This window comes from Stylophora pistillata, chromosome 5, assembly GCF_964205215.1.
Source record: "Stylophora pistillata chromosome 5, jaStyPist1.2, whole genome shotgun sequence".
Lineage (NCBI taxonomy): Eukaryota > Metazoa > Cnidaria > Anthozoa > Scleractinia > Pocilloporidae > Stylophora > Stylophora pistillata.
This window is the reverse complement of record NC_142523.1, coordinates 8,627,137-8,646,062: the sequence shown is the minus strand read 5'-3', so window position 1 is coordinate 8,646,062 and position 18,926 is coordinate 8,627,137. Positions and strand designations below refer to the sequence as shown.

Sequence of the window (18,926 nt, the reverse complement as noted above, 5' to 3'; positions counted from 1 at the left end):
AACACCGCTCTCCTCTTCGTCAAACATCAACAATGGGCATCGACTTATCTTAACCCCAATCGCATCTTCATCTCCATATTCCTTTTCCATTTCGATATTGTAGCGGACGACAATATCTTTTAGTATTGGTTGTGGCGCACAAAGAGAAAGAAAAGTGAACAAGTGCTCTACAACTCTGTCGGATCTCATTATCTTTTCCAAGGCGAGTGTTATCACTGTGGTCATTGTTTTCGGGTAACTTGGGTTTGTCTCGGCAAGAATGTTCTCAATTGTACTTCGCTGCCCTTTTTCAAATTTCTTAAGAAAGTCGGTCCAGCCGAAGTTTGAAGTTATTTTGCTATCCTAGATTTGTTTTACATAGATGGCGGCGCTAGCCAAAGCCAGTGGCTGGTAATCCAGATTTCGTGCAAGTTGTTTTTCTACCTCGTTATCAGTGACGCCAGAAAGGAGCCTTAACAAGGAGCTGGCATCATCAGGCAGCATTCCTTTGCTTACAGAGATGTGCTCAATGAAAGAGCTTTTTAAAGGAATAGAGTTGGTGTCTTGTGTTGTTATCAGCAACTGGCCCTTCGCCCATTGTTGGTTTCCCGGACCTGGCAAGTACGTATATACATGAGACGAAATAGTGACATTGTCAATTACCAGCAACCACGACGTGTAATGCCCAATTTTTGCGCTTATTAGCGTCTTGAGACTTGCAATTTTTTCGTCTGTGCTCAGATCTTTGGAATTACGAGTGTCTGTAATTGAGTAGTCTGGACAATTACAGTGTCGAGCGAAGGAGACATACGATTCTAAAAGTGTTTCTGAACTTTCTGCATTAAGCGTCATGACAAATGAAATCGCACACGGTGTTTCTTTGCTCTGGTCGAAAAATCGCTTGGCTGTTAAACGGGCCAGCTGAGATTTTCCACTTCCGGGGTTTCCGGATAAGTACAAGGTGCTTAAGTTGTCGTGGTTGGCATCTTTGAGTTCTATGACGTGTTGTATGATTCTATCAACCTCTGATCTGCGAGGGAAGACGTCATGTGTAGGTTCAGGAGGGAGAATACAAAATGGGAAGACTTTGGTTTGCAACTGTTCTTCAAGGGTCTGTCGTTGATTCTCTTTTTCTTCAAGTTTTACTTCCTTCTCTATAACCTGTTGTTGAAGGTTGTCAACTTTCTTCAGAACATTTCTTAACTCTTCCGTTGGGAAATTTGTCTGAGTTTGGATTTGGTGGATTTGTTGAGTCGGAAGACGGAGTGCATGAAATGCAGTCTTTACCTTTAAAACCGCATTTTGAAAATCTCCACTAGAGACGTGGCCTGTTGGTATATGCGCAAAGTCTTCATTACGAAACTTTCTGAGATCATCTACATTTGACCGAACAGCTGGATGGAGACTGCAGATGCAATCGGAATAAAGAATGGCATAAAACAGCATGGTACAATCCTATTCCGCTCTGTCACCATTGACCATGGTTGCCAAGAGATGGGCGTTTCTCTTTCTGACTTGGCTCGTAAAGTCCTTTCCATTTTTCCATTCATCTTTCCATTCTCCCAGGGTTGCTTTGTAGCGATTGTCCCATTCTTGTTTGAAGATTGTTCGAAGGCCTTCAGCTAGTACATCGGTAACAATGTAACAAATCCTGTAGTAATTCGATTGCTCTGCAGTATATTCCATTGGGGCGGCCGTATTTAATCAGACCCTTTACAAAAGCAGTGTCTCCATTAGTCAAGTCAGTCAGTTGTGACACTTTGTTTATCTTTTTTTTTTTTAGTATTTAGAACTTTTAAACTCGGTTAAACATTTACTACGATTATAAGCTGAGTGAGAAACCGACGAAGTTTGGGGACTGAGCAGGCGGTGTGCGCACTCCAATTGCATTGCATTGTGGTAGCGTTATTTTCAATATGGCAGTAAAAGCGGCAGAAATCGACAGATTTTGACTGAACATTCCTAACAGTTAGGCCGTTTCTTTTTTCTTTCACTATAGGTAAATATAATATGATATATTCTGAGTATGTAAAAGCATTTTTCGTACGTATTTGTCGCGTATTCGATCGTTCTGAGGGACAAACGCAAGCACTGCTTTTTAGCATGTAATTTCAGGCCGGTTTTCGAGAAGGTCAAATTCGTTGTACGTCGTAGTTTGAAGCCTTTCAAAGATTAAATGGCCACTTTGATCCTTCGGCAAAAGCTCTGATCAAACGCGCTCAAATGCGCTCCAACGGTACAAATGTCTTATGCATTTTAAGTGATAGTGTTTGAGACCCTTTTACTTAGCGAAGAGGCCCATTGTTGCGTTTAGTGTGTTGCGTTACATAGCGTCACTACTACAAGGACATTTGTAAATCTACTTTCCTAAGTGAAGGAAAATTAACTAATCGCGAGCGTTGTGTGGTAAATCTTCTATCTTGATCATTGAATGAAGGACAGTTTAATTTGAGCAATAAAAATATTCACTTAATCCATGAAAGCCTCTACCTTGCGTGAGGCGACACGCCGGAAAGCCGAAAGCAATAGGCAGTCGACCGTTGAAAGGTGTTGATGGGCATGTGCGTCTCCTACCATTCGCTAGTTCTTTTAAATCTTCTACCCTCAAAGTTTAGCTCTTATTAGGATATCTCTTGATGACTTTCCTTTGCGATGTGATAATAAAGGTCAGTTTTGAGGTGTCATTTCCTCATGTGTATGTCCTTGAGGTTTAAATTGGCAATGCCGGATAAGATTGTGCTACTAAAGGCAATATTTTCTTCTGTGCGCCCGCTATTTTCTTTCTTACAAAGCATGGTTCTCTCCAGCAGAAATAACTCCGGAGATACGTTTCTCAAAACGCTCATCTAGGTTTCCTCTACTCTGGAAGGATATTTCGAAACTGTGTACATTTTTAACTAAACATAGCGCGAGAAAAATTCGTTCTTAGGTGGCGTGGGGCTTCTTTTCTTTTTACAAATCCCGTATTTACGCTTGGGTAAAAAGTTCGTGTATTTTATAAACTACACTCCAAAACATTAACCGTCAGCCGTTAAATGACTTAAAATTTAACCGTCAACCGTCAAAAGGGTTTTTTTTAAACAGTCAACCGTTAACGTTATCTCTCTGTTGGAAGGTCGCCAAAAGAAGTAAAATGACACTTCGCCTCTAACAAAAACAACAAAAACATAAACACGGTTTTAACCTCAAAAATTGATCACCAAACTTTCGTTGCTTCTCACTCAACTGAAAATGGTAATATGCATTTGTTAACTGGTAAGTTTGTGCTCACCCTTTATACTTTTTCGCCTCCGACAGAGTATAAAAAGGGGGGGGGGGAGTGAAGGGAAGGGGGACTGTAGAAAGTTCACCGCCAGAGCTATATGCGGGGATAAAGTAAATCGTATTGTGATAAAATACGGTCATTTTCACATTCCCACACAGATCAAAGTTTCCTCCCACCCATTATGAATGAGAAGAACGGTTTGCAAGCATACAATTTATAAGTGAATTTATGAAGCTTTTCTGGCTCTGTATCTAATAAAACAACAACAAAGATTGAGGCCGCGAAACAACATGCCCCTTGAGCGACCTGGTACTGGCTCGGTCAATCTCAGCGTTCATTCAGACGCAGTATTAGCCAATTGGAGTACTGGCAACTCGTTACCACTAATTCATGATCATTTAATTGATTGAACATTCTTTAACTGGCGTCAATCGGATACGATTTACATTTCCTAGAATGTTCAAATTCAAATTTAAAAAATCCAAACAAAACTTTTGAAATATTTTAAGGTAAGAAAAAGCTTTTAAGAGCAATTTCAGTCGTCACGTACATTTAACACAGTGGTTTATCGTTCTTTTTTTCCGTTTCTGCACCAGTGATCATACCGAGGCCGTTATCAACAATATCTAATCTGCAAAATTGTCTTGACAAAAAAAAAATAATAACCGACACTCGCGAGAAACCTTTCTCTCACAAAAGATAACGTTACATATTAAGGGTCATGTTTAGACGCCAAAATTTTTACGATAATTTTAAATATTGTCATATACCTAGACTTTCACTGAACTAAACGAGCGCTGTTATTGGTTGATTCTTGGTCAACGTGCCCCTGATCAAATACAAATGTATCCCGACCGCGATACAATTACGCAGTTGTTTCCCGCGCGCCGCGTACAACAGCAAATTTTTGCCATATCATTGTTCAAGGGAAATCCTAAAAATATGTAACAAAGCACTTAATGTATCTTCCATTGCAAAACTAGCTAGTTTTGTTTTCCCTCGAGTCCTGATGTTCTCCGAGAAGAAGTCGAGGGAAAAATCAGGACTCTTTGCCAAAGATAACTGTTTCCCTTGGGACCATACATTAAGTGTATAATGTAGGCCTGTTTATACAGGCGCCGATATTAAGTAATGTCCCAAAGCAGTTCTCTCAACAGTTCCAGGAAAACATCTTCCTAAATCCTTGAAAGAATTTTTTTTTTGCTTCAGCACAAAAGCCTTTCCATCAGAGTCGAAATCGAGACACATGAAATGTTTAGTGAAAAAGAGGCTTGGGGCCAGAATTTTCATTATAGCATAAGAACTATTGAAGAATCTGCTCTTAACCTTGTGCAGATCACTCAATCCTTCACTTCCAAGATCTCATTAGCAATTCTCCTTACTATCTGCCACACAATTCCTACGATGTTAGTTGGGAGAATTTGATATTTGGTATCGGATCAACTAATAGTCCTCTGAATGACTATAACGTGTCTGCTTGATACAGTATTGATATTGTATGGAGAAATTCTGTCTTGCTCACTCATGCCAGATAAATAGTTAAAAAGCCCTTTACTCTAGTTGACAACCAAAGAAACAAAAATTTTACTCTTAATATCCACGAAAAGTGAAAACGCAAAATACAACCAGGTGACCAGCATATACTACAGGTGAAATAAAAAACAACGAGGTTGAACGCTTGACAATTAATTCCTAGAAAGAGATGACCCAGGGTTTTAAATTTCGGGTCAAGATTTCTTACTTTTACAATGTTATGAGGTGTAAAAAGCATTGCACACGAGTAGAAGACTGTGGGAAATTGCCGGTAGGTACTTGGTGAAATCCCTCATACATGCATCAATACAGAAGAACATATGGGAATACATAGTCATTTGCGTACATTAACATACATTAAGGATTACACCAAGTACTTACCAAATTGCCAGAGAACAACCGCTGACAAGGGGTTGGGCATTGAGCATTGAGTCCTGAATCCGGTTTTAAACTTTTAACTGTCTTATTGACACTTCTATAAAGCACTGAACACTGCATAACTTTAACAGTGCAAGATAAACCTATATTTTAAAAAATTATCCCCAAGTAAAAAGATTAACGAAACACAAGTTGAGAGGTCAAAAAAATATTTTCCAGGTGGAAGTAATTTCTGAAGACCAACCTTCCTCTAAAAATATCTAGTATGTCGGTATAAGGAACATTCTTGCGTGGGTTTGTATTTAAGGACATGATAAATATATATTTTGGATACTCGCCAAATCTAGCCGTGCACGTGCGCAGTAAGACGAATACTCCTGAAGTCTCGAACACAATTAAGTTTTTCACGCTACTAGAGGGTCCCTTATACTTTTTACGTGAAGCGTAATTGAGCATTTTTTTCTCGTGAATCGTGATTTGACTATTTCTTCATTCGTTAATCGTGATTTAAGGTAATGAGATCTTTTCATGTCCACGTGAACGATTTTTTTACTTAAATGTGACCCGCAAATTAAGAGCTGAATAAACATCATTCATGAACCATTTTTTTTTTTATGAATTTCCGGCTATTTTATTGCTGTGGAAATGTACGCATTGTTATCGAACGACTGTGGTTAGGTGCTCACAGGAGATGGAATTCATGTCGATCAATAAAAGTCAGAAAACAGACTGCTAATAGTTTTTGAACAACTAAGATGATTATTTGGTTACTAACCTAGCAATTACTCTTTAATGTTAATATCTAGTGGATTCACTCTTTTGTTATTAAGGGGGTGGTTTCTCTTGTCTGTCCTTTGTCTGTTAACATTATTGATTTTCAGATGTGTTCCAGTTAACAAATGGTAAACACCACAGCGTACACTACTGAGTTAAGGATGCACTTGGGAGGTTTGCTAAGCATTCAAGAAGCTAGAGTCGCTCTCGGCTAATGTCTCGAGCGACTCTTACGCTTCTTTCGTGCTTAGCAACCTCCCGCGTGCATCCATAACTCAATAGTGTATGCTGTGGTGTTTACCATTTGTTTTATAACATAACATTAACACATTGTAGCTAAAGAGTTCCCTTTTATTTAACAAATCTTACGTGACCAGAAAAAAACAAGCGCGCGCGGAAAAATAGTCTTTGCATTTGCTCACGTCAGCAGCGTACACCCATGGGCAAATGGGTGACGCTAAATTGACCAATCCGAGCGCGCGCTTTACTTTGGTTATGTTATAATCGGAAATGTGGACGGAATTCTTCTCAACGGTCCCTGAACACGTGATAACCACAGTCTCTTTGGTAAAGAGCACCGTTTTGCAGGGTTCAAACAATGGAAACGATGGACTTCATCAAATTACGTCTATTGTTTTCCTGTTAATCCCTTTCAGGTCACAGTTTACTTGCAGTGTCTGATTAATGAGGCTAATTCTCCAGCTTCAATTTTTAACGCTGTTTACAGTATTGAATGGGCACAGCAGATGGCTGGTTTATCAAAAATGTCTACTCACCCTCTGGTTTCTTCGATGGTTAACGCATCTCTGAGAATTTTGGGTAGGCCAAAGGTCGAAAAGGATCCTGTGACCCCTGAGATGGTGAAATCCAAGATAACAGATAAGTTTCTAAGTTTCTGTCTCTTTCTGATCTTAGATCAGTCGCCTATGCTTAATTGGTTACCGGGGTTTTTCCGTTTTAGTGAATTATGTCACATAAAGGCATGCGAAGTAAAGTTTTTCCCCTTGTACGTTTTTATTTTCTTAGAATCTTCCAAGACAGACCAATTCCGAATTCGGTCGTGGATTGTTATCGCAAGGTCAGACCTTCCAACTTGTCCTGTCAAGGCTTTAAAGAACTACATAACAGCTTCACAAATTGAGCTCTTTGAAGATTTACCTGTGTTCAAAGCCAGAGCCCTTGCTACTCCTCGTTCTAAGCAGAAAGTACGGAGCCGGGGGATTAGTAACTCGAGAACCAGAGAACCTATTAAAGAAGCATATTAGAGAACTCACAGACGTCTCTAAAATTGATATCCATAGCCTTAAGAGCTGGAGGAGCCACCTCTGCAGCTAACGCTGAAGTTCCCGATCGGCTTTTTAAGCGACACGGTCGTTAGGCCAGCGAAAACGCTAAGGATGGCTAAGTTAAAGACAATTTAAATTGTCGTTTATTAGTGACACAATCTTAAGGAATCTAAATAACACGTTTAGTATTTTAAGACTGTGCCCGGCCGTTCGGGAGAGTGCTATCCATTGAGCCGGGATTTTTTCCTCCCCCTCTTTTACTCCAGCGAGCGCGGTGGGGTTTTTCATCCAATGGATGCTTGTTGGTTTTCTCCCAGGTTCTGTCTTTTCGTAGACTATCTTTGTTATATTCACCTCTTATAGCTGCTGTGTTGGTTTTTATTCATTATATATGGAGCCTCCAATGAGCACGCGATAGCAAACATGCGGTTATGTTTTTCTGTTGATGTCACGCACGGTTACAATAGTATGAGGGAATTTAGACGAGAGCATCAATATCTTATCTGCAAAATTGTCTTGAAAAACAACAAATAACAGCCGGCACTAGTCTCCAGAAGTTTTTGCATCTTTACTTTGTTCAGTGTAAGAACGTTTAGTTTTGAAAGTTTAGCTGAATGTGTTACGTTTTCATAAATGTTACCACGTTAGCATCGATCGCGATTAAAGGTTGGAACGTGTCAATCAGCCATGTACTGACGACTTGACCTTAGTCGAATGACGTTTTTTACTTTCAGTTCGAGTTATCAGGGTAAATGTGAGACAAAGGAAGGAAAAATTAGTTCGAGGTTAACCGAGCCTTAAGTCCTTGAAGTAGATGACGATTAAAATAGTCAAATCGAAGGGAAATCGGATCATGCTCGAGTTAGCGGGTGATTGGAGTTAACCGGGTTCGAGTAAGCGGGTATTTACTGCATTAAAAAAGCAATGCATAATTTCTTGACTTGGTCGAAAAACCAAAGTTTGATCATTGCAACACATTCAGTTGAGAACAGTGAGAATAGTTAAATCAACGCGAAACAGTATGAACTTTATTTTTGTCCGATCCTTTTTATGAAAAAGTCAGGTTGGTGATCGAAAACTGATAAAGACAAAGTGTTTAAGAGTTTTAAGAAAGAAATAAATCTGTTGGCTTTGTCATTTGCAGTTCGGATCGAACAGACAAGCAGAAAGACTACTGCCCTATTTCAAAGTAATGGTACTTCGCCAAACTCGTCCAAGCGTCCCCTTCGATTTCTTGATACGTTATGAGAATTCATGAGATATACCGAGGCCAAGAAGTTTCAACATGTTTTTACTGATAACTCAAGCTCCTAATTTTTACCGAAGAGAAGAAAAGTGGTTCAGTCTTGAAATCATCGATAGAAACGCGAAGGAGAACCAAGTATTTCGAAAACAGAGAGGCGTGTTTATCTCGTGATGTCCTCTACAACGCCTCTATTTCTACAACGTCAAGTAATTAGGAGATGGTTCGTACAATAGATCATTTTGACTCACATGACTACCAGCTATACAAATTTATTGAAACACAAAAGAAAAATTTGCAGCAATATACGAGTGTAGGTGGACAGGGATGAAATAGAGACACAAAGCGTGTGATGCTAAGTGCAGAAAAGAGGCTGAAGCGAGAAAAAAAAAGTTAAAAAGTCCACTAATTCTTGTTTCAAACAAATCCAGATTAGCACCTCATGAAATGGTTTTGCCTGTTTTCGAGAGTAAGCTGTCACCTATCAGGTTTATCCAATATCTCTTGCCTGGCGTGAAATTCAAATCTAATTTAACTGAATCTACATTCTTCCACTGACGTTAAATTAATGATGCGATTAACGTTTCCTACAATGTTCGAGTTCAAATTGGAAAAAAACATCCAAACTAAACGTCATTTGTATGGGAGTAATTTAATAACACGGCAACTGGAATTTGAAACATTTAAAGAGAAGAAAAATTTTGTAAGACCAATTTGATTAACTCATAACATGTAACACCGTGGCTCATCGTTTCTTTCTTCGATTTCCGCATCACTGACCATGTCAAGGCATTAATCAGCGATGGATACTCTGTGAAAAAATGTTATGAGAACCAACAGATAATAGTCGACCTCGAACTACAAGAATCGTTTGTGAATGCTATCTACCATATTTGATATGTATAAAGGGGTACTTTTGTCGGATCCTTTTTATGTGAAAAGTCAGTTTGTTCATTGAAAACCTAAATGTTTTGAGAAAGAAATAAATCTATTGGCTTTATCATTTGCAGTTCGGATTGAACAGACAAGTAGAAAGACTACTGCATTATTTCACAGTAACTTCACCAAACTCGTCCAAGCGTTCCCTTCGATTTCTTGATACGTTATGAGAATTCATGAAACATACCGAGGCCAAAAATATTCAACAACTGATGAGTCAAGCTCCTTACTTTTACCGAACAGAAGAAAACTGGTTCAGTTCGCATATGATCGACAGAAACACGAAGGGGAATCAAATATTTCGAATGCGGCGAGACGTGTTCGTCTCTTTATGTCCACCACAACGCTTCCACTGAAACACAAAAGAGAAATTTGTAGCAATGTACGAGCGTGGGTGGATAGGAATGAAATAGGGACACAGAGAGTGTGATGCTAAGCGAAGAAAAGGAGCTGGAGCGAGACAAAAAAATATTAAAAAGCCCACTAATCCTTATTTCAAACAAATCCAGATTAGCTTCTCATGAAATGGGTTTGCCAGTTTTTGAGGGTATGCTGTAACTCGTCAGGTCTAATCGTCATCTCTAACCTAGCGTGAAATTCAAATCTAATCTAATTGAATCTACATTATTCGACTGACGCTAAATAAATACGTGTAACTTTCCCCAGAATTTTCGAATTCAAATTGAAAAAGAAAACATCTGAACTAAACGTCTTTTGTACAAGTTATAGAGTAATTTCATAAGATCACAACTGAGATTTTTGAAAACATTTTAAGAGCCTGAAGAAAAAGTTTGTAAGAGCATTTTTCAATTTAAGTGTTTCATTGTTCCTTTCTTCCATTTTCGCATCGCTGATCCTATCAATTCCATATTCAGCGATGGATTATCCGTAAAAAATGTTTTGAGAACCAACAGATAATAGTCGACGTCAAACTACAAGAATCGTTTCTGAATTCGATTTGTCATAAATGATATGTATCCGGCGGTAATTTGATATTTCTTTTTATAAAGTTGCACTTGTGAGATCCTGTTTTCAATTCGACCTAGCATGGCAGGTAACTTACTTCAGAAAAGATGAATAAATTAAATAACTGTGTGATTTCATACTTCTACCAACTGTTCCAGTTACCAATCTACAGTAAAGCTTAGGCAAGTCGAGCTTCCAAAGGAGACGAAAAAAATGGTTCAAGCCAGAGGAGGTCCGAGTTATCATTATTGGTGTTGAAATTTCAATCATCCCGTTGATAATTTATAAAGAATCATGTACATGCCATTCGTGCTCAATTTTCATACAATACGTTTGTTGAATAAGAACGTTCAAAGTAGATAGTTCATCTAGGTGTGTCACGTTCACATTCATATTACCACGTTCATAAAAATCGCGATTAACAGGATGGGAAGTGCCAATCAGCTATGTTCTGACACTTTGACGTTCATCGAACGACGTTATCAGGGTAAATTTGAGCCAAGAATGAGTAAAATTATTCAAGTTAACCGATTTCAAATCCAAGGGAAGTCGGATCCTGTTCGAGTTAACGAAAGTGGGGTTCTACCGTATTGAGGAAGAAAAACAGAATCTTCTATTGCAACGAAACTTTTTGCAATGAGAGAACAGTCAGCATGTTTAGTTCAAAGCGAAACAGCATGGACTCTAATTTTCTCCAGTCTATTTTTTAAGTTTAAGAAACATCAGGTTTTGCCTTTCAAAATTGACAAAGATCAAAATCTGTGAGTATTGTGAAAGCAGTGAATCTATCCGTTTTAACATTTTCAGTTTGAACAGACAAACAAAGAACAATGCAAAGTATTTTCCCAAAATCGTCCGAGCATTCCATCGGATTTCTTATTATTATAAATCGATAAAAGTTACCGCTTTAGAAGTTTAGGGGACTGATAAGAAGTGTTTCCAAATTCTCAGTAAACAGAAGAAAAGTAGTAAAAGTTTTGCAATCTTCGGCGGAAACGAAAATGTGAATCAAATGTTATCCAAACCAGCCATGAGTGTTCATCTCGTGACTGCCATTACAATGCCTCTATTTTTGAAACTTTAAGGTGGCTCGTACTAGTTTCCTCGCGTGGGAAACAGACAACTCTTGCGTCACGCACGAGAGAAACGTCCAAGAGAAGCGCGAGGACTATCAAAAATTAGCTGTCAATTAACTTCCAATGAGGGGGGGAGGGGTCATAAGAATACTGCAGAGCCTGATGGGAGGATCAGATAAATTTTTCGCGATACAACTAAAATCCTCTAAACCCCCCCCCCTCCCCTCCCCAGGCAATAAATAACGACCGGTTCCTAATCATAACCTGTGTTAACATCATTCTTTCATTTGTCAATAATTTGAAAAAACTAATTTCGAATTAATTTGGTCCTCTCGAATTTCCGCAGTCAGGCTTAAAGTGATCCATTTTCCTTTAGAACTGTATTTGATTATTTGCCTCAACCATTGAAAAAATTTTGGTTGCATAACCCTGCATTTGCTCTCGATATGACTAAAAATGAGGCCAATTTTGCGTTTCTGAGCAGCACAGCGAAGCATAATGGTGGTCGTTTGTATAGGTAGATACCAAACCTTTCGGGAAAGACATGGTTGCCATGGCAATCTAGAGAGAGGCCACATCCTACTAATGACTAAATCAATTTTTGTTCTAAGCTTCTCAGATTACACAAGGCTTTAAAAAAAATCTCATGGCGACGAGCTTTCTCAACAAAGAAAAAACATTTGGAGACATTTGTTAAAGGGGTTTTGACGGACTCGGCTAATAATAAACGAAAAAGAACAGCAAAAGTAGCCGTAAAATGCATGCTTAAAAAGTGTAAAAAAAAGTGTTCTGTGTGATATGCTAAGATGGCGTTTGAAGGTTGCTTTTAAGTTAGTGTGAAAGTCGTTGCTGAATTTATCCTGTCAAGCACATTTTCACTGAAATGTTTCTTTTTTGCGTTTTATATCGTAGTAAGTGTTAATTTTCAATCAAAACCACATGTCCCTAAAAAAAACTTCCCCACTGCGGAATGGGGATATAAAAATTTTTAGATCTTTTCAAAGGTTCTTTTAGTGAAATAGTAGCCGCAGTTTTCTCTTTACTACAAGGTTTCTCAACGTTTCCTTTGATAAAAGTTATCTCTGTACCACGATGAGCATAATCAAGAAAACCTCCTGTAAACAGCACACAGTCTAAACTCAACTGATTTCTTCATCTTTGGTCCATATTTCCTCAGAATGCCAGAGATATGTATTAAATGTCTCTCTAACCAAAAGAGTTATAAGTGTATGCTCAAACGCATAACAGGGTCTACAAAATTTGCTTAGCCCAATCGAAAAGCTAACTTGTACATGAAAAAAAGTTATTTTAAAACAGCTGTTTTTAAGTTACTGGACTGAATAGATAGAAAAGGGGGAGTGGAAGGACCCCTCTTCTGGTTGCCATGGCAAACAGTCATCGCAAGTACAAACTGGGAGTATGGAGAATTGACTGCCCATTAGGGAGGATCGTTTGAATACAACAGGGTCGTGGGGGGGGGGGGGGAGAGAGGAAACCGGTAAATTGTGACACAACCAAAATCCGCCGACCCACATATCCAGATGATAAATCATGACCGGTCCTTCAATCAAACTAGAAACTATGCATGTCAATCAAGTGTCCTGAGATAGTTTATTAGATAGATAGTTTATTACCAAATAAAACACATTGCAGCCATAGGCTGAATTGCGTGCTTTTCACAATCTTTGATTATATAAGACTATATAAGACAACCAATTACAAAAATGCTACGACTTAAATAAAATTACTAATATAACAACTATAACTAATATACAGCAGTGGAATAGCTAAAACTCTAGGTTAGCACACGCGCACATAGCCGGGGTAATTGAAGATTTAAAACGATCAGTGCGAAAGCGCGGCATGTTAAAAACGCCCCGGTGTCTAGTATTGTAAGCTGCAAGATGTCTATCTGGCAGCAAATTATATAATTTGTGAGATGGATTTGAGACAGACAAAAACAGATCCATACAGAATTTAATGCGTCTGTCATAGAGCGAAGCTAAACCGTGCTTTTTCAAAGAGTCATGGTATGACAGTACAGGTGAAATGATGGATAATGCGCGTCTTTGGACCCTTTCAATGTCATCACTAAGATACGCAGGTAACGCATGATGGAATATTTGTGCGCAGTATTCCAGAACAGGACGTATAGTTGTACAATAAAAATTAATTATGTCATCCGCTGGGACGCTGGCTCTCTTCAGGAGGACTAAAAAGTATTATCGTTTGTTTGCTCTTTTTATAACATCATTGATGTGGTTGTTCCACTTAAGGTTACACAAAATAGTCACGCCTAGGATCCTAGCCGACTCTACCGTCTCTAATTCTTTGCCATCTACCAAGAGGGGAATGAAATGGTGTTTCTGCCTTTTGTAGTCGATGACCATAACTTTGCATTTGTCAGCGTTAAGCTGCATCTTCTGTGCTTTGGACCAATCCTCCACCACTTTAACAGCGGTTTGGGCGTCACCTAATGCGTTACGCGGGACGATCTCTGCCACCGACGTGTCATCAACGTACTTCCAAGTTTGAACCTGGGGAATTCTTAGATCGTTTATCATTAGCAAGAAGAGCCATGGCCCCAATTTTGTCCCCTGAGGTACACCAGCTGGTACGGGGCCCCACTCAGAGAAACAATCAGCAGATAATTTTATGCGTTGGTAGCGATGCACCAAGAAGTCGACAACCCAACGTGCTACAGCCCGAGGGATATCAAGACTGTAAATTTTATGAGTGAGCAGTTGATGGTCAATGTAGTCAAAAGCTTTGCGGTAGTCAAACAGGACCACCCTGACTGCAGATCCCGTGCCATCAGTTGCGCGCGTCCAGTGATGGAGCATGGACGTCATAGCTAGGGCCGTGGAGGATTTCGGTAAGGCTACAAACTGGTCGGGATCGATAATTTTCAAATCAGCCGGACCGATGAACGCAGATACCACGAAGTCTTCGGCTAATTTGGAAATTATTGGTGTGAGGGAAATGGGTCGTAAGTTCTTTTTTATGACTTCGACAGGTTTCTGTTTAGGAATGGGTACCATATCCGCCAGCTTTCAAGATGGGGGAAGTTGTTGCTCAGCAAAGCTACAATTAAGGATGGAAGTCACTGGCTGAGCTATAAAGTCAGCATATTCCCTAAACACCCAACTAGGTATCCCATCGGGACCCGCAGCCTTGCGGGGGTTCAACTTTCTGATTGCGGTCAAAACATCGACCTCAGAAATGGTTACCACCGCCGAGTTCGCTTCGAACTATCTCATTACTCGAATTTGACACATTCTAAATTCTAAATATCCCTCATTGATTGACCATGATTGAGTTGCTCCCCTCTGCATAGTTTGGTAAATTTGAAATTTTACTCATGTGGCGTTTTGTCGTTTCTCGTTTATGTTTGACTAATTGGCAAAAAATCGATTTAATAACTTCCTAACGAAACTTTCAGTTATACTCCACTGCAGATTTTTTCTATGAAGAAAAAAAACTCATTTAAAGTGAAAAAGAAACAAACAAACAAAATAATCACGAAAATAAAAACCACCGAACAAAACTTAAAGAACAAATCGAAAAGCAAAAAGGCCAATCCACAAGATAATTCCCGCAAGATGTTTAAGCTGCACAGTAACCTCCAAAACACGCTATAAAATCATAAACTAGCCTGAATTAAGAGCATCTTTCTCAATGAACTTGATTTTATAAACTTTTTCATGATCAATAACGTAACATGTCTCTCTTCTTTCTTGATCGTCTGGTGGGTGATACACATGAAGAAAATTACAACAGTGTAAATGTAACGTTGAAAGAAAGAACGATGCAGATTATTTCGGGGAGGGGGATCAGGAGGGGAAGGGGGAAAGGGGGTATGGGGGGATTATGAGGGATCGAAGGGAAGTGGAGAAATATACGGGATTCTATCACCATATCTTCGATTCGGACTAAAAAACCTTCGAATATTATTCCAATGTTCTTTGGGTACGACTCAAATCCATTTCCTCTTCGAGAAGCAGTAATTTCCTATAGATGAGTCAGGATAGCTATAGAACACTGAGGGTTTGGTCAAAAACGGAGGATAAAGGTACAAAATCAACTGTTTTTTTCCTTTCGTTCATCTACCTTCTACCTCTGTGGGAGTCTCTCTTTCCGCGAGAAAAACTGTTTGAAAGACATGCCAAAGTATTGCATGGAATATCCTTCCAGCGCATAACTGATTCGACACATAAATAGCACACGCACATCAACAATTGCGGTTTTTTCAGCACGGTAAACTCTTGCCTTTTTTCTATTTCTCGAAATTGAGCAATGTTATTCTTCCCCTGAAATAAATTTAAACTCCAATTCTCAGCGAAGGAAAAGGAACAATTTCCGGAAACGCAAATTTAGCCAGTACTCGTAAATTTAATTGTTATGATATTATAGGAATTATATGAGTACTACATTTCCTAAACGAGCCCCGGGACCCCCCTCTCCCTTTTTTAATTCAAAATTTCACCCCTTTCTTTATTTCAAAACTTTCCCCTTTTTTTATTTTCAAATTTTCGCTCCTATAAGATAAACAAACAAAAAGTAAAGTTTCACAAAAAGTCTCAGAGCAGGTTTCAGAGGAATGAAATCAGGGACCGGCCATTATTTATCGCCTGAGGGGGAGGAGGGGGTCAGAGAATCTTGACTGTCATAATTACATTTATCTGATCCCCGGTAATGCTTTGTAACATTCTTATGATCCCCCCCCCCTCCCCCAATCAATGAAAAATAATTGGCTGGCAGTCATTTTGCTATAGTTCTCCTCCTTTATACTCAGTCGGCGACGACTAGTTCCCTCTATGTTCTCCCTACAAACCAAATGATCGCCCATAATCCTCCACCCCCTCCCCCTTCAGTCTATAACTAATGACTCTGGTTCCTGAATAAGAGATCTAAAACAGCATGGTTTAACAACTTGCTAGGAGTTAAGAAAACTGGTATGGTCCATAAATGATATGAAAAATGGAGACAGCCGTATTTATTGTATTTCAGTCCTTTGAATTCTAAATGAAAGATTCTGACTCAGTGTTAAAAAGCTAAAACAGTTCCCTTGCCAAAGCAGGGCCGCCGTACAAGGAAAAATAGGAGGAAATTGAACATGGGGGTAAGAGTTCCATAGAGCCCCATACATTAATTATGCATAGAGTGTTGCAAAGAAACCTTTCTATTTAGTCTTTATGAAATGGAATGCATAATTAATGCTGGGGTTATATGGAACTCTTTCCGAACATGGGTTCAAAGTGTGAGAAGACAGCAAAGTGCTATTGTTAAAGTAAATTAGATCATAATCCTTTTACAGGGATCGGTCATTATTTATCAAAGGGAGGGGGGTTCGGAGTATTTTGGTTGTGTCACATTTAAACAATTTCTCTCCCCTCCTCCCCACCTTAAGGCCTTTTTTTATTCTAACGATACCTCCATTAATGGGCGGTCAATTTCAAGTATTTTTTTTTAATTCTATATTGAAGTTTTTGATGCTCTATTATAAGGCTAAAGCAGTTCCTTTGCCAATGCACAGCTGCCGTACAAGGGAAAAGAGGAGAAAATTAAACCTAGGCTCAAAGTGCGAGAAGATGGCAAGGCGCGATTATTAGAGTAAGTAATGTTAGATAACTAAGGAGTGGTCCCTTAGAAACCGAAGTTTTAAAGGTTTGCTGATATCATTCGCTGAGGAATAACGTTTTCATGTGCTGGAGATCGATATTTCTCCTGACAAAGCTGATGCATAAAAGGGTTCAGTTATGGAATCTTTGTGGTGATTAGGTGTCGCTAGACTACGATTATTTTCAAATTGCCCTAATTAGTATTGAGTTTCCTTTCGGACAAAAACTTGTGCATGCAAAACGTAGTGAATTAGACTTATGGAATATTGCAGCTTTCAATTTCATTCAGTGTTCACATAAATTATACCCGTGACAAGTTTCCGCACACTGTCTGTTTCACCGATGAATTAGAAGAAATGAATCATAGGCGAGACAGGCCCATCGATGCATTATATCTATTAATATTTAGCCGAGGCTCCAGTAAAGGGCTCTAAATTGTTGGTAACATAATTATTGAGTGTAGGAGAATGAAACTAGATAAGTTACTTGAGCTCTTGAAAGACATGACCTTCTGTTACTTCACGTCCTACTCAGTTGGTATGTGGTTGCTGTCCGGTCGCCGGCTGTCCGGCTTTAGAATTACCTGACACATGTTATGAAACTATTTGTCGTACCAAAAAGTCGTAATTTTAAGCCAGATAGGTAATCGAAGCTCGGAGCTCTATGTTCGAAGTTCCTGACAGAACATAGACAATTATTACTTCATCGAGTGAAAACATATTTGCAATGCAAATCAATCATTCCGTTACCTCACTGTTTGTCATCTAAATGACATTTCGACAAGGGTGGGTGTGATTTTTGCTAATGATACTTTTTGCTGTAGTGAACTGTAGTTGTGTCCAGGAAGAGTTACTCATATGTTATGCGAAAAAAGACAAAATGACAGGATTCAAAAAGGGAAGGAAACAATGAGAGTAAAGACAAAGATAACTTCTTGAAAAACTTTTGAGTAAGAGAGTAGAAATCTAAAGTCCTTTTTCCAAAAGCAAGAAAACCAGAAATGCGATAAGTGCAATGTTCACCTGAAAAGAGCGTCCAGAATCTAACTCAAACTTAGTGTAGACTGGCATAATATCTTGTTGAGCATGATGAGAATTTCATAAGACACGGTTTTAACATGATTATAGCACCAGCACTCCACTTAATTTCAGACTTTCCAGTAAACAAAGGAACTTAAGTGAAGGTGTAGTCTGATCGTCCGGGTGAGTGTAGTCCTGAGAAGGACTGTTGTCGGTGGTAGTGACTGACGTTTCGACAACCTATGCGGAAGTCATCATCAGAGTCAAGTGAATAGTTGTTGTCAGCAGAGTGTTCTTATTTCAGTTCGTGTAAAATGATGGGTCAGTTTTGCCGTGATGTTATTGGCTGTAAGACTCAAGTGGCGTAAGACTGTCGTGATTGGTCTGTTTCGATCCATCGGTAAAGTTAGGTCGTTCTATTCGGTCGTTCTGTTCGGTTAACGTTGGTTAGTAACTGACGTAGTGTGGTGATGGGTTTGTGGGCGACGCGGATATTGAAGGGTAGAAAGATGCGCGAGATGTTTTCAGACATGCCTTTTATGTACGGTATGGTTGCTGTAGTCGTAGGGGTTGCGGTGTCGTTTGTTTCGGTAGTGGTAGTGGGTCGGTGAGTGTTTCGTCGGATGAAGTCGTTGTTGTAGTTGTTCTTCGTAAAAACACGGTGAAGGTATTTGTTCTCGTCGGATAAGCTGTCTGTCGAGTCGCATACTAGTTGCGCGCGTCGTGTTAGAGTTCTGATAGTTGTGGCTTTGGTTACGATACGTTGACGACACATTCACCGCCGTTCGACACGACGAAATTGACGCATTCTACCTCCATCTTAACGAACAAAACACTGACATACAGT

At 39.3% G+C, this 18,926-nt stretch overlaps 1 pseudogene; it reads right to left on the bottom strand.

The window, feature by feature from the left end:
* Positions 1–18,926, bottom strand: part of LOC148730102 (uncharacterized) — a 40,272-nt pseudogene that overhangs the window by 9,280 nt on the left and 12,066 nt on the right.